Source organism: Helianthus annuus, chromosome 16 (assembly GCF_002127325.2).
Source record: "Helianthus annuus cultivar XRQ/B chromosome 16, HanXRQr2.0-SUNRISE, whole genome shotgun sequence".
Classification (NCBI taxonomy): domain Eukaryota; kingdom Viridiplantae; phylum Streptophyta; class Magnoliopsida; order Asterales; family Asteraceae; genus Helianthus; species Helianthus annuus.
The window spans coordinates 35,145,584-35,162,250 of record NC_035448.2 but is presented as its reverse complement, the minus strand read 5'-3'; positions in this window follow the sequence as shown (position 1 = coordinate 35,162,250).

The following is a 16,667-nucleotide window of genomic DNA, read 5'->3' as shown; positions in this document are numbered from 1 at the left end:
TATGTGGAAGCAGTTTGATGCTATGCTTCAACTGGCTTCGTGTTCTTGTAAAGCTGCTAAAGAATATAATGATTTTACAACTTTAATAAAATTTATACAGTTTCTTATGGGTTTGGATGATGTTTATCAGCTTGTAAGAACGAGTTTATTTACCAGAGAACCATTTCCTTTACTCAAGGTTGCTTTCTCAATTGTATCTAGGGAAGAATCACATAGGATGGCTAGTGGTAACATTAAAGGACAAGGTCTTTCTTATGTGTCTAGTCTAATCAGTCCTTTGATCCTAATAAAAGAGTGTCTAAAGGGCCTAATCCAAACTTAAAATGTACACATTGTAATATGATTGGTCACACTATTGATAGGTGTTTTGAAATAATAGGATATCCTCCAGGTTTCAAAAAGAGGGTTGGTAATCAGGGGGTAAAAGTAATTCTGGAAATAATAAGTTGTTGGATCTGAGTTTCTTTTTTATTGTATTTTGTGTTTGAAGTTAAGATGAAAATGGATGAGTTGTGCAGCGGAATTAAAATGAAAACAAACTTTGCATACAATCAAATGAGAGTAATACTTTGATCAAACATCTTTTACACAATGAACCGAATGATTGAATTTAATTTCAACAACGATTACAAAGATAGATGTATGAATGCAAACTCCCCCTCAGCCCGAGCTCAGTAGTTTGTTCGTGCAAAGAAGACGAATGATGTAAAGAGCTAATAGAACAGTATAAAGTACTGAATTATTTATAGGCACTTGCAAACTACTGAGCATCTTTGCTGACGTCACCATGAAAGTGACATCTAACCTCCTAACAAACTCTAACCTCTGATCTATACAGACACTGCTTGTGTTAACTACTGCTAATACATTCTATTACAAAACAGACTTTAGAACAGTGCTGCAACCTTCTACTGCTGTGAACCCAGCAGCACTTGTCCGGATCAGCAGTGCTTGACTCAAGGCAGTAGATTGAATCAGCAGGACTTTAGTCTTCCATCAGATCTTTAGTTGAGCAGCAGTTATGAGTCAGTAGTTTGGTAAGATCAGCAGATAGGAGGTCATCAGTAGTTGTAATCACTTTCAAGGGGAGAGATTTGTGTATCAGCATCTGCTTATTCATAATCCACTGTTCTGATCCAGTTTTGGCTTTAATTATCTGTTCCCCTGATAGGGTTCAATCCCAACAATCTCCCCCTGGAACAGATAATGCCAAAACCCTTCATTATTTGTGGATTTTTATTGCCTCATTAACAGCTCCCTTATCTGACCTTTAAATTGTAATTCAAAGTCAAGGGCATCTGTGTCTTCATCATCCCTGCTAAATGGAAGATCAAGGAGATCCTGCAAATCTTCAAGACTCAGGCCAAGAGCTTGTTCCCTTGATAATGTCTCCACTACTCCACCAGACCTGAGCAAAGTCAATACGCAGGTCTGTTTGTCAGTTGCCCACTTTTGTATTTTTGAGCCTGATGGGTTTCTTGGGAGATGTTTATTTGCAGAAGTATTTGGTGAGGCTGGCCGGTTCATCACTGGTGAGCAGTGGTAGCAGAGTTTTCCTGATCAAGTTCTTCTTTTAACGTTCTTAACAAGCCTTCTTTTAAGACAGCATTTCCCGCAAGAATTTCTTGAACAGTTTCAGCTCCAAACTGGCTTTGTGTCCTTCTTTTGTAGATGGCAGTACCAGCTGGAGCAGTGGCTCTCCTGGTTTGCAGCTTTAATGGTCCTTTTGAAACCGCTGCCTCAGGGTAGTCAGGTTTTTGAGGGATTTTTGGATCTTTCTTCCTTAATTCCTCCAACCTTTTGTAGGTTGACCTGACCACATCTTCTTTCCATCTAGCAACTTGTCTTTTGGTGCCAAATTCAGCAACAACCAATTCTTCTTTCATTCTTTTTAGTTCCAACTGCTTTTCAGGTACATTCTTTTTGAACTTTGCCCAATCAGGAGGAGTGTGAGTGACTTTCCTTTTTATCATAACTTGAATTCTGGCTGATTCAGCTTCAAGCTCTGGAATAGTCCACTCTTTGTACATGTGTCTCTCTCCTTTGTATTTCTTGTAAAACATAATGCTTTCAATGTAGTCTTTCTTCAGAGTTTCAGTTGCTCTTTCAGAAATTTGTTGACTGACATTTTTAGCAAAACGTTCTAGGGAACTGACTTGTGTGAGCAGATATTGGTAGTATCTTGATACTTCTTTGTCAGATTTCCCTTGTGTGTTTCTTTTCGAGATATCCTCTGCTTGCTTGGCCTTTATCTTTAAATATTCTTCAATGTTTTTGGGCCAGAGATATCCTTTGATTGAAGGCAAACTCCTTTTGGCAGGGTCATCCTCAGTATAGAAGGATTTTATCTCTTCTCTGACAGCTTCTAGTTCAAGAGGGAATTGAACACCCGCAGGAGGTAAAGGTTTATGCATTGGAACTGAAGAAAGTGGAATTGGTTTTGGTATATTGACAAGAGCTAAAGGTTTTGGAGATGGTGAAGTGACATCATCTTTGGGAATTAGCCTTCTCCTCTTTATTTGAGGAGGGACTGATGATTTTTTGGATGGAAAGGTGGTTGTAGTGGCAGTGGTTTGTGATAGACAATCAGTTGTTGAAACAACTGGTGTTCCAACCACTGTTGTCTTTACAGTAGAAGTTGTAACAACTGCCGTCTTCTGCCTTTTGACAGGAGGTGATTGTGATTTAGGTGGTGATGGAGGTAAAGCATTGGATGTAGTGTGTGTTGAAGTGGTGTGTGTTGAAGTGGGAGCAGATGTTGAAACTACTGAAGTACCAACAGCAGCTGATACACCAGGAGTTACAACAGCTGTTTTAGGTGGTGGTTTTTTAGCAGACTTTGAACGTCTGACCGGAATGGATTTGGGTAGCCTTACTTTTCTAGTAGGCTTCTTCTTTACATCAAAGAGATTTTCATCATCTCTTGACCCTGAAGTACCCTGATCCGGATAATCCACCTTGGCTTTCTTTTTGGCCTCTCTATCCCTTTTTACACATGCAAGTACTTCTGCAAGTGCATTTGTAGTCACATCAAGTTTCTTACTCCCATCTGGCAAAGGAATCTGTTTGGTCATATTGGAATTTTCTGGTGCGAGGTAAAGACCATCTGTTATTCCTTTCCTTCTCCATTCCTGAATTTTCTCCCCCTTTTTGGCATTATCTTCGGGGAGTTGATCAATGAAAAATACTGGTGGAGGAGCAGTGCCAGTGGAGTGCAGGATCTGAGTTTTGAGAGCCTTTAGATCAGCCTGAGTGTCTCTGTACCTAGACTCCATAGCATTTCTTAATTGTTGAACATGTTTTTCATGTTGCTGATCTGCTATCTGTGCTTGACGATGGAGAAAAGGTTGAAATAGATTCCAGAGCTCATTTGTAGCAGGTGCCTGTTGTAGAGCAGGTGCTTGAGGTGGAACAACAGTGGATTGTACCTTTTGTACTTGTAACAACTGTTGTAGCATTTCTTTGAGTTCTGCAACAGAGTTATCAAGTTTTTCAACACGAGCCGTCAATTTCTGGTACTTTAAACCATCACCCAATTTAATGAGATCATCTGACTTCCCACTATCAGTGGTTTTATCAGTGGTAGAAGTAGGGAGTTTACTCCAAACATTAACCACTGATGCCCCTTTTTCTTGGTACTGGGGTCTTCTTCCTTCAACACTTGACAACCTTTTGATGTTGCCAGTAGTATAAATAAATCCGCTGGTGGTTGACAAATGTGCTATAAAAGGAATTGCCTCCAAGGAAGTCTTATTGATGTAACCACTGCCCAACTGTAAACCTGTAGATTCAACAGTTGTAGTGGCTGCTTCACTTGGATTACCACAAAGAGTTACTTGTAACTCAATGGGTGTAACCTCCTCAGGTTGTGTTGGTGGGTTAGCAAAGAATGATATAGCAGGCTCAGTCATTTGTGGAGGTAAATTCTCATTGACAGGTGATTGAGAAGGACTGAGTAATGCCTGGTTCAAATCAATTGCATCCAACAGTAATTGTGTTTTTGGTGGAATTGAGGATGTGATGGTAGGTGTAGAAAGCGGATTTGCTCCGGGCATTGAGCTGTGGATGATGGAAACAAGTGTATCCAGAGCATCATGATGTGGTGGCCCTTTGTGTACAACCTGTTCTTTTTGTGAAGAAGCAGGAGGAGTTATGGTTATGGGTTGAGATATTTGTACCATCTGCTGTGAGGAAGTAGCAGCAGTGGTTTCTTGTGACTCTTGTGTTGTCACAAGCATTAACTCTGGTATCTCATCCTCCAGAGTTGCCATTTTGATTGGTTTGGGGGGTTTTTTATTTTTCTTTTTGTAAGGCTTTTTGGGTTTTGTAGGTGTGGGTTTCAAAACAGTTGGTCTGCTGCTTTGATCACCTAGAGCAGTAGGCTCAGCAGCAGATACCTGAGGAGCAGTGGTTGCTGCTAAATTCTGCTCAGGTACCCCTGCTTGTGTTTTGCAAGGTGCTAACATTCGTGAAAAAGTTTCAGACGTTAGGCAGTTTATTGCAGTTATTTCACCTTGGTTTATTAAAGCTAAATCATCCTTACTGAATTTCTTTTGAAAATAATAACTTAAGAACCTTGGAAATAGTAAGAATGATTTGCTTTCAACATTATTTACCAAATCTTTAAAGATTTCTCGAGAATAATAATAATTTTCTTCTTGAATCTTTATGGGGATCTCATTAAAAGAAGTGGTTTTGTTTGACACACATAGGAGGAGGGTATGAAATAGAAATCTTGGGGCAGGAGGAAAATAACCTTTTTCTAAGGTTAGTTTCTTCATCATTGTGGCTTCATACCCTCTTTCAATGAAATCAGTGTGCAACTCGTTTTTAGTGAAGGAAGTTTTACCTGCCTGGTCATCGAGTTGAAAGACTTCGGAGATGGATTGTGGTGTAATGTGGACAACTTTTGTTGGTGCAGTCATCTGTCGTCTTCGTCTAATGTCAAGTCCAGGTTTCGTTGCGGATCTGATTAAGCATGATGTCATCATGTTTAATGATGACATCATACTTATGACATCATCAAAATATGATTATCTTCAAAACATCAGTAAACGACAAAGGAGCTTTTGGATTAAATAGTGAATTGTGGCAGTTGGTTTTGATTGGACCATATGAGGGTCCAATGAAGTGCCATCATGTGAAGGCCAAATCACATTACTTAGTTACCATTTGAAGACACAATCACAGTCACAAGAAACAGTTCAGTTGAAGGTCCAATAGAAAGGTTTGTTTGATAGTCAAATGGAAAGGTTCGCTTATACATACAAACATGGAGGTTCGCTTATACGGAACATGTGAGTTCGCTTATACGGTTTAGTATGGGTTCACTTTTAGTGCACTGTCAGGTCCGCTTTTGTGGTTTATGTCGTTATGAGCGAACCGACATTAGTATAAATAGGCTTGTTTATGCATTTCATTTCACCGGTTAACAGGGTTTACAATAGAGAATTCTTGTTATCAAAATCTAATTTGAATGACGGGTCGATCAAAGTAGCATATACTTTGATTGATTCAGACAAATTATATTCTGATGAGGAATTCCCAATAAGAAGTGTCAAAACTGAAATGATCAAAAAGGTTTTCAAATTAACAGAAATTAATATTTCTGAAATAAAAGATTTAAATCTTACTGAAAAACCTAAAAAATACACTTCAAGAGTTCAACAGAGATTGAACAAGAAAAAGGGTTATGATTATGGTTCAGGTTATCGAAAGAAACCAAACCATAATGGTAATCTAAAAAAGAAAGGTCTTGGTTTCAATTCTTCAGAAAATTATAAAAATCAGAAAACTTATAAACCAAAAACAAAATTTGTTTCAGGAGGAAGTTCAGAGGATGAACAGAAGAAACCATTCTGGAAACAGTCGAATCAAGAGTTTCTTGCTGAAGTAAAGAAGAATGTGAGGAAGTTTGCTTCGAGAGTTGATAGAAGAACCTGTTTCAAGTGTCAAAAAGTTGGACACATTGCTTGGAACTGCCAAGAGTCCATTTACTCAAAACAGGGAGTGTCTTCTAACTCTGATATGAAAAAGAAATGTGTTGATAAATCGATTTTGGAAGTTGGTGAAACTTCAAAACATTTTTACAAAAGACAAGTCGATTTGAGTAAACAAAAATGGGTTGTAAAGTCTGAAAGTAGTTCTGACAATGAATCTGATTCCATAAAATCAGAGGAGTCACTAGTTGATAAAAAGATTGTGAATTCCGTTCCGGTGATGAACGATGAAAATTTTCCGTCATTGTCAAAGGAAAATCTGATGAAGAAAATTGGAAAGGTTGAGATCTCAAATCAATTCTTCGCTGATAAAGGAGAATTTGATGTTGAGAAGGCTTTCAACGTGAAAGTCAAACACATTTTTGGGAAGATGGTTGATAAGAAGGTAAAAGATGCTAAAGAGTTTTATAAATCAAAATGTTGGTGGGACAGATGTGTTCCAAAGTCACCCAAGGCTAGTGAGGCTTGGGTGGACATTATGTTTGAGTAAAACACCGGACTTGCCGGAGATCCCAAGTTGGTAATCGTGGATCAGGAATCGGCATCTTTCATGTTTAATTAGGATGATTTGAAAGTGTTTGAAAATTGTTAAAATTTTACAGGTTAAAGGACTATGCCGGAGCTTCCAGGTTGGTAAGCGAGGAGCAGGTATCGGCATTTTTCTTGAGGAATTTACTACGGTAATGTCAATCATGCAAACGGTAAAAAGGTTTGTTTATGTTTGTTTACAAGTGGTTAGAAGATCTGATTGTGCATAACTTGTGCATATGGTAAATCAAGGACATTAATTTGTACTTGCATTTTCCTACAAGTGATTGAGAGACAAGATGATGAACCACATCTCCGAACTTAGTATTGATATTCTTACAAGTGGTAAAATCAACCAAACTTATTTTCCGGAAAAATCATTTTGATTAAAACAAACTTAAGTGTTTTGAAATCTAAATGAGAAAATAGTTTGTTGATAGGGGGAGTTCTGATTGTTTATGCCAAAGTGAATGGCGAATTGATGCGATTTGATATCGGTTGTCATGTTTCTGTACAGTTCGTTTTCAATTTTCGCTAATGTGTTTGCATTTTAGGGGGAGTAGAAAATTTCAGAAAATCCAAAAACATTAGAAAATTTGAAAAACACAAAAACATGATAAAAACCAAAATTGAGTTTGTTGTGAAAAAGAGGAAATGATAGTACATCAGCGGACTATCACAACATGCTAAAGAATTGAAAAGTTTAAAAGTGTTAAACAATCTTACTGTGGATATGTCAGTAGATTTTTACACATTTAATAAACTGTGACGAGATATAAACATAAAAATTCAAACTTGATTGTTCTGTGGGTTAACACAATCTTGGATATATAGGTAACCCCTGAAATCTTGTTTGAAAGGTCCCTTATTCTGAGATACTAGGTCTTTATGCTCAGTGATATCTGGGGTATTATCCCGGGACTTCTGCTGTATGGAAGTACTGACCTAGTCCCCGGATAATACTTTCTGCAAATGCTTGAAAAAGCGCCGCCCTCAGCAAATCGATGAAACAATAAAATTGATAGTCATTGCTGTTGTAAAAAAGATCCTCTAAAGGGGACCCACCAAAAGTCGAGCCGTCATCTCTCTGCTGAACGGAAGTTCTGACCTGAGCTCTCACGGTTTCGCACCTAACCCCTTACAGATATCAGCTGTGGTATACTCACCTGTAAGACTGAATATTGGGATCTGGATACGGGAGTATATTCAAGTAGTGAGACACACGGATAAGTTTTAGTTTCTAAAACATTAATATCGTATCTCGGATCAGTTGAACATTGTGTGAAAATTTAAGTGGACCAGTATACTGACAATCTAGGTAAATTGTTTAAAACTTAAAATGAAATTAAGCTTAACGGTGTTGGTGATTTGTCTCATAAGCTGATATGATCCTCTTACACAAACTCACAAAAATTATGTTTGTAAATATTTCTTTACTGCATTTGATTTCTCTTATGTCAAAAATCCAAAAAGATTTTTAGTGTGTTTTAGCATAAATTTTTTTAAAAAAGTCAAAAAGATTCTCGACAACTGGTAGTGAAAAGCTGATTTTCAAAATTCCGGGTGCTAAACATGATGAACAAATGGTTTGGGAGAGTGTGTTGTTTTGAAAATAAAATGATATATCTTCAAGTGGTTCTTCAAAGAATAACATTGTAAAATCATTCTTTGATCATAAAATTTCTGCGAGTGACTCATTAGATTTTTACATGTTATCATCAGAAAATTTATTGTGAGGTAGAGGTTGTGCAGGTTTTTAAGTGATAGAGAACCAGGTTCCGATACCTGAAGACTTTGTGTTTTCAACGTGCCAGACTGCGATCCCAGCATTTCGAAAGGGGGAGTCTGAAGACATCCGAGTAGAGATTGTTCGTGGGGAGTCTGTAGATGATGATGAAAAGAGAAGAGAAAGTCTTGAGGATACTTACATTGTGAGATATTTCAGAGAGCGTTCAGACTGATAAAGACTGAAGTCGTTGAAGACTCGACACTTAAGACTCGTCAACATCTGAGGGGGAGTCTGTTGGTGCAGTCATCTGTCGTCTTCGTCTAATGTCGAGTCCAGGTTTCGTTGCGGATCTGAATAAGCATGATGTCATCATGTTTAATGATGACATCATACTTATGACATCATCAAAATATGATTATCTTCAAAACATCAGTAAACGACAAAGGAGCTTTTGGATTAAATAGTGAATTGTGGCAGTTGGTTTTGATTAGACCATATGAGGGTCCAATGAAGTGCCATCATGTGAAGGCCAAATCACATTACTTAGTTACCATTTGAAGACACAATCACAGTCACAAGAAACAGTTCAGTTGAAGGTCCAATAGAAAGGTTTGTTTGATAGTCAAATGGAAAGGTTCGCTTATACATACAAACATGGAGGTTCGCTTTTACGGAACATGTGAGTTCGCTTATACGGTTTAGTATGGGTTCGCTTTTAGTGCACTGTCAGGTCCGCTTTTGTGGTTTATGTCGTTATGAGCGAACCGGCATTAGTATAAATAGGCTTGTTTATGCATTTCATTTGTAACGATTTTCAGATCTGATACGGAGGTATTGCCGGTGTTCCTTGTAACTATAAACGCTGTAAAATCAATATACAAGAGGTTTAAAGTGTGATTCAAGCTGTGTACACGTACGTTTCTTTGTTTCCGCCTCTGAAGCGGATTTGAGCTCTTCCGAACGACTCGTTTAGGTCGCGACACGATCCTACAGCTTTACCCTTTATGGAAGAGTGGATTTCAGTTGCAAGGTCTCCTTGTTTTTCAAAAGGGTTGCATTTTTCCAAAATTCCCTTTGGGTCGCCAAGTAGATGGGTGCGTCGGCGGTGAGCAAAGTTTTGTACTTTGATTTTGCCATGATGGTGATAATGGAATCGAAAACATCTGTGTTTCCTGGTTTTGTGAGAAGACCCAGGAGATTGTGAGATTTTTTGAATGGAATTTCAGTGGAAGTTGCCTTTTGAGAGGTTGTTTTCGATGATTTTGATGTGGGTTTTGCAGAGAGCTTCGATTTTGTCATTTTTGAAACAAAACGATCGAAGAAATTTGTGAGAAATGAGAAGAAAAACTGCTTTGAGAAGAGAATTTTTAAGAATTCAATTCGACAGTAAAACCCTGTTTTGATGGTGAGTGGGGATGTTATAGGAAAGAGAATGAATGCTGACGTGGCAGCCGTTACAAAAAGTCTGACTGCTATGTACTGCCCACGTGACAACCACTGGTGAAAATGAAGGACAGTACTTTTGGTGAAAGCAACTGATGAAAGCAGTGAAAATGGGGCAGTGGATGATTTTCACTATCAGTGGATAGCATATCAGTGGATAAGACACTGCTTTTGAACAACAGTGGTTATCAAGGAATGAGAGAACAAAGGTTGCCTTTCAGCAGTGGGCGGACTTTTTGAAGTAGAGCAGACTTTTGAACAAACAGTGGTTATGGCAGACTTTTAAGGATTTTAATGAAATTTTCATTTTTAAGCTATTTTTAAGGATGGATTTTTGATTTTCTGAAAACATTTTGTTGCTTTTATTCATAGAAAAACAAGATGTTGCTTGTTATTCCATGTTTAGCATCCCAATCCTAGAGACCAAGCTTTCAAAAGTGGCTGTATCAAGTGCTTTTGTGAGCACATCTGCCAGCTGGTCTTTAGTTGGGACATGATGCAGAGAAATCAAACCTTTTTCATAGCAATCCCTCACAAAGTGATGTCTGATGTCGATGTGCTTTGTGGTAGAATGGGAAACTGGATTTTTGATGATATTTTCTGCTGCCTGGCTGTCCAACATGAGTGGTGTCTTTAAGGCAGTGATACCAAAATCCAGTAACTGATTTTGAAGCCACAGGAGTTGGGCTGTACAGCTTGTAGCAGCAATGTATTCAGCCTCAGCAGTGGATGTTGAAACTGCTGCTTGCTTTTTGCTTTGCCAGGATACTAAGCAATCACCTAGAAACTGGCACCCTCCTAAAGTGGACTTCCTTGTGGTGTGACATCCAGCAAAGTCACTGTCTGAAAAACCTGAAAGCTTGATATTCCCATTAGCTGGATACCAGATACCAAGTGTGGGAGCACCTTTTATGTATCTGAGAATCCTTTTTACAGCAATGAGATTTGATTTTCTGGGAGCTGATTGACTTCTTGCACAGACACATGTTGCAAACATGATGTCTGGTCTAGATGCAGTTAGGTACAATAAAGACCCAATCATGCTTCTATAGAGTGTTTGGTCAATCAGCTCATCCTTTTCATCAGACATGACCAGCTTATTTGTGGCCATGGGTGTGCTGCATGGTTTACAATCATTCATATCAAATTTGGTTAAAAGTTCTTTAGCATATTTGCTTTGATGAATGAAAGTTCCATTTTGCAATTGCTGTACTTGGAGACCAAGAAAGCATTGCAGCTCACCCATTGCACTCATTTCAAACTCAGCTGTCATGAGTTCTCTAAACTCTTCACACATTTTGGTACATGTGCTTCCAAAAATAATATCATCCACATAAATTTGGACAATCATTAAATCTTTCCATCTCCATTTAAGAAACAGTGTTTTATCAATGGTACCTCTTTTGAAACCATTTGAGAGTAGAAAGTTGGAAAGAGTTTCATACCAGGCTCTAGGTGCTTGTTTCAGGCCATACAAGGCTTTGTTTAGCCTGTAGACATGATCAGGATAAAATGGATCCTCAAAACTTGGAGGTTGACATACATATACCTCTTCTTGCAATGTACCATAGAGGAAAGCACTTTTGATATCCATCTGAAACACCTTCATGTTGTGGTTGACAGCAAAGGCCAGGAACAGTCTGATAGCTTCCAATCTTGCAACAGGGGCGAATGTTTCATCATAATCAATCCCCTCTTCCTGTCTGTAACCTTGAACCACAAGCCTGGCTTTGTTCTTGACAACAATGCCCCTTTCATCTGTTTTGTTCTTGAAGACCCACTTTGTGCCAATGGGACTAACCTCTTTTGGCAGTGGTACAAGCTCCCATACTTGTTGTCTCTTAAATTGTTGGAGCTCCTCTTGCATGGCTTCTACCCAGCTGTTGTCTTTTAGTGCCTCTTGGTACTTGACTGGCTGATGGAGTGATAGAAAACCAGCAAAAAGACAAATGTTTTGGGTTTGGCTTCTTGTGAGCACCCCTTCATTGATGTTGCCAATGATTTGATCAGGTGGATGAGATCTCAAGAAGATTAAATCTCCTTGGTATGGTATGATGGCATTTGTTGGTGAAGGCTGCAAATGTGTATCATCTGAGCTAACCACTGCTGGTGACTTTGATGACCCAGCAGTGGCTTCAAAAGGTGGTGGAATGGGTGGTAATGGAGTGGACCACTGCTGACTTTTATCCACTGTTTGAGGACTTTTGTCAGCAGTGTTTGAGGATGTGGAAGCAGTGGGAAATGGGCTACTTTGGTCAACAACTGTTGATGTAGCAGTGGTTGAGCTTTCACAGATGTTTTGAACAACTGATGCTTTCCCTTTTGTGGCAGACCTTTGAGGGATGATGACTTCATACCCATAGTCTGGTGTTGTATCCTCTGATGGACCTGCACTGTTAGTCTTGACAGCAGTATTTTCAAAAGTGAATTTTTCAAGATCAAACAGTTCAGCAGGATTTGCTGGGATTTTCATTGATGAAAGTTCATTGAACTTTACATCCAAAGTCTCCTCCACTACCTTGGTCCGTGCATTGAACACTTTGTAGGCCTTGGCAGTGGTTGAGTATCCCAGAAAATAACCACAATCTATTTTGGCTGCAAATTTTGAAATGGAATCTTTTAAGTTCAAAATAAAGCATGGGCAGCCAAACACCTTGAAGTATGAGATCAGTGGTTTGATTTTATACAGAATTTCATAGGCAGCCTTTTTGTGCCTGGGGTTTATTAAAACTCTGTTCTGGACATAGCAAGCAGTGTTTACTGCCTCTGCCCAGAAAGTTAATGGCAAACCTGAATCTGCAAGCATGGTTCTGGCAGCCTCAATCAAAGTTCTGTTCTTTCTTTCAACAACCCCATTTTGCTCTGGTGTTCTAGGGATGCTGTACTGCCTTACAATCCCTTTCTTCACACAGAAGGCATCCAACTCCCTATTTTTAAATTCTGTGCCATTGTCACTCCTAAAGCTTTTCACTGGAAGGACAAATTGCTTTTCAACCTGTGTCACAAAGTCTTGCAAAATGCCTGCAGTTTCATCTTTAGAGTGCAAAAAGAAAGTCCATGTAAACCTAGAAAAGTCATCAACTATTACCAAACAATATCTTTTCTTTTTAAGGCTCATGACTTGAACTGGGCCAAACAAATCCATGTGTAGCATTTGCAAACACTGGGTTGTTTTGGACTCTTCAATGGACTTGTGGGAACTTTTATGTTGTTTTCCTTTTAAACAGGAAATGCAATGTTCAGGACATGAAAACAATTTTTGTGGCAGGCCTCTCACCAAACCATTTTTTGAAATTTCTGTTATTGTCTTAAGATTTGTGTGCCCCAGTCTTTTGTGCCAAAGTTCTGTCTCTTTGTTAGAGGCAGCTGAGAACAGACAGGCAGCAGATCTGGGACACTCTTTTGACATGTCAACAACATAAACATTGCCACTTCTTTGAGCAACAAGTTTAGTTTGACCATTTTTGATTATTGCTTCAATCTTTTTGACCATTTCTGGTCCAACAATCCTACAACAATCTTTTGTGAAGAATGACCCAAACCCTTTGTCACTCATTTGGGATACACTCAGAAGGTTGAATTTTAGATTGTCTATTAGATTGACATTTTCAAATTTTACATTGCCAGATTGCACTGTTCCAGACCCCAAAACCTTTCCTTTACTATTATTTCCAAAGGATATATCACCCCACCATGGATTTTAAAGTCTTTGAGGAGGGCTTTACATCCTGTCATGTGCCTGGAGCGTCCACTATCTACATACCAAAGACTATCAAAGCATGTAGAAGCTCCCTGCACATGAAGTAAAAGGATTAGTTCATTAAGGACTCCAAAGCCAACAGGGCTTTGGATGGAGTCTCAACAGTGTCTGGTATGGATGCAATGTGATGGACAGTGGTTAAGTCAGGGGTTTGGACAGTTTTAGTACTGTTCCTTGCTAACCACTGTTGAGGGTCTTGCCCAATCAGCTGCTGGTAACCGAAAGGATGCCTATTCACTCTAGGTTTAGAGGGCTTTTTGTAGACCTCATAAACGTGTGGAATCCTTTCGTAAGACTGTTTTTCCTTGCCTTTTCTGAACTGATTGGCAGGGGGTGCATCAGTAACCTGAACATCTCTTTTAACAGATGTTTGGTTCAGCTGTTTTGTGACAGTTGTTTGAACTGGCACAAACAGTGGTTGTTTCTTTGTGAACTTGACAGATGGTAATGATGCTGATGAACTCAAGGATGTTTTAGCCATGTATTCATTCTTCTTTTCATTGAAGTTTTTGAGATACACACATGCCTGAGTTTTATGGTTTGTTTTACCACAAACACTGCAACTTTCAGCTGAAGTAGTGACACTTGTTTTGGTTAAATCATAAGCTTTTAAGTGGAAACAATCTTTTGTTAGATGGCTCCTCTTCTCACAGAAATCACAAAACAAGTTATCAATTTTTTCTTTCTTCTTCCTCTTTTCAGACTCCTTTGCAGCAGAGGTTTTAACCACTGCTGGGATGTCCTTGAGAGGAATGACTTTAGCTTTTGGAGCTTTAACACCATCAGTTGATGTAAAGTCCATTGGCTTGAAATTTTCAAGAATATCACACTCATCAGACCATCTTGGTTTAAATTGATGATTTTCAATCTCCTCAAAAGCAGAGGGGCCCATTGGTCTGTCAAGTGTGATTTTGTTACCAAGTTTGTCAGTGATTTTCACTTCTTGGCCATTCTTGTTTGTGGGGATGTACTCAGTAGTTACATCAGTGGTTGAAACAGATTTTCCAAAAGCAGTGTTTTCATCATCATGTTTTCTATAACCAACCCCAAATTTCACATTGCTTTTTATCTGTTTCTCAAGCATAACCTCATACCCTTTGCATGATTCCACCCATTTCTCACATGTGATCTGGGTGGACTCTAACTCCTTTTTGCAAACTTGGTATTTTTCTACCATAGTTTGGAGTTGGGTTTTGGTTATGCTTTGCTCTTCTTTCATGCTGCTAATCTCTTTCTCTTTTTCAGCCAATTTGTTTTTAAGTTCTTTTAAAGATCTTTCAAATTTGACTTCATCAGTTAAGATTTTGTTCCTAAGGTTTTCATTCACCTCTTTGATGTTAGCAAAAGCAATAATGCAATTGTCAGAACATAGTTTTTCTAGAACTTGAGGTAATACCTTGGCAGCAGCCATCATTGCACAATCACACTGAGTATTCTCTTCATCACCAGCTCTCTTTTCTTCTTCACCTGCCTTTTCTTCTTTCTTATCTTCTTCAGGCCATAGATCTGTCAGTGGTTCAATCAGGGTACCTGAACTTTCTTCCAACAGTACTTCATCAGCCACAGCAGTAACCACTGCTTCAATTACCTCATCCACTGTTTCAGAGACCAGCTGTTTCTCTTCAGATTCAACACCCTCCTGTATTGACTCTAATGCCATCAAACAAAATTCATCATGAGAAGAAACATTAAAAGCATAGAGTGCAAAGTTTTCATCACTGAGGTCTTCAGGCATACTGCTCCAGTCAACAAACTCTTGAGTAAAGAAACTTTGTTGATCTGGTTGTGTTGCTACTGGAGCAGTGGTTTGTGGTGCAGGTTGCACTTGTGCCTGGGGAGCAGGGGTTTGAACATATTGAATCTGTGGAGCAGCTGTTTGGACATAATGCACTGGCACAGGAGCAACATCATAGTGAGCAGTGTTCACTTGTGCTGCTGGGGCATATTGGGCATAGTGCAAAGTGTTTTGATTTTGAGGTCTAGGATTTGAACTAGGGTGAGTAATTATGGGACCAGTTGTTTGACTCCTACATTCTCTAGCAAAATGTCCTAGCCTGTTACACTTATAGCACTTGATTTTCGATTTATCTAACCCAACCCTTAGATTCCCATGCAACCCTGGGAATTTTCGCCCCGTTCTTTTATAAAACTTGCTAGTTCTAACACTTAGCAAGGCCAGTTGATGCAAGATGTCCATTTCCTCTAGATCAGTAGGGTCAAAATGTTGTAAATCATTTAGTTCAAAGCTTAAATTGTCTGACATCTGGTTTTCATTTGCAGTGAATGCATAACCTGTAGAGTGAGGATCAGGGTTGTTAATATTTGCACCAGCAGTTATGTCAATGAAGTGATCATAACCCTGATCCTTACCACTACCACCAGATTCTTCTTGACCCAGAAGAGCAGTGTTACCGAATGAATAATCATCAATGGTTTTCCCTGACTCTTGTAACTTCCTTTTCTGGTTCCACTCCCTTTCGTAGGTCAGGAGTTGACCATGGAGTTGGGTCAAGGTCAGATCCTTGAACTCAGGTGAGTTTCGGGTGACAAACGCTATTGTGTCCCATTTATCTGGCAGTGACCTGAGGAACCTGCTGTTTTGAGTTGAGTTTGTAAAAGTGGTTTTAACAAGCCTCAGTTCACTGATGAGACAACTGAACCGCTCAAATTGTTGCGTCAGTGATTCACCTTTAACATGACAAAATGTTTCATACTGTTGGTTCAGGATTTCCCTATTGTTTTCTATGAACTCTTCGGTACCTCCAAACTGTTCCTTAAGTGCGTCCCACAACTCTTTGGCATTGTCACAATGTAACAATCCAGCATATATTTCGTTGGGCAGCGCTGATGCTATGATACTAAATGCTTTAGCATCTAGTTCAAACTTTTGATAATCCGTTTCAGTATAATTTTCAACAGGTTTTGGAACTTGTTTTTTAGCATCTTCAGCGCTTGGCACTGTAGGAACATGAGGACCAAAGATAACAGACTTCCAACAACCTGTGCTTTGTTGAGCGAGGATGTGACCCATCCTCCTCTGCCAGATGTTGTACTCATTTCTTTTTAGCATAGGTGGTTTAAAGAGAGAACCAATGTTTTTATCGTCCTGAGATTGTGACGTCATTCTTGTTGTTTTACAGGTACTGAGAAATCAACTTTAGTGGTGATTTATCCTTACTCTGTTTTTCAACGACGAACAAACGATCAG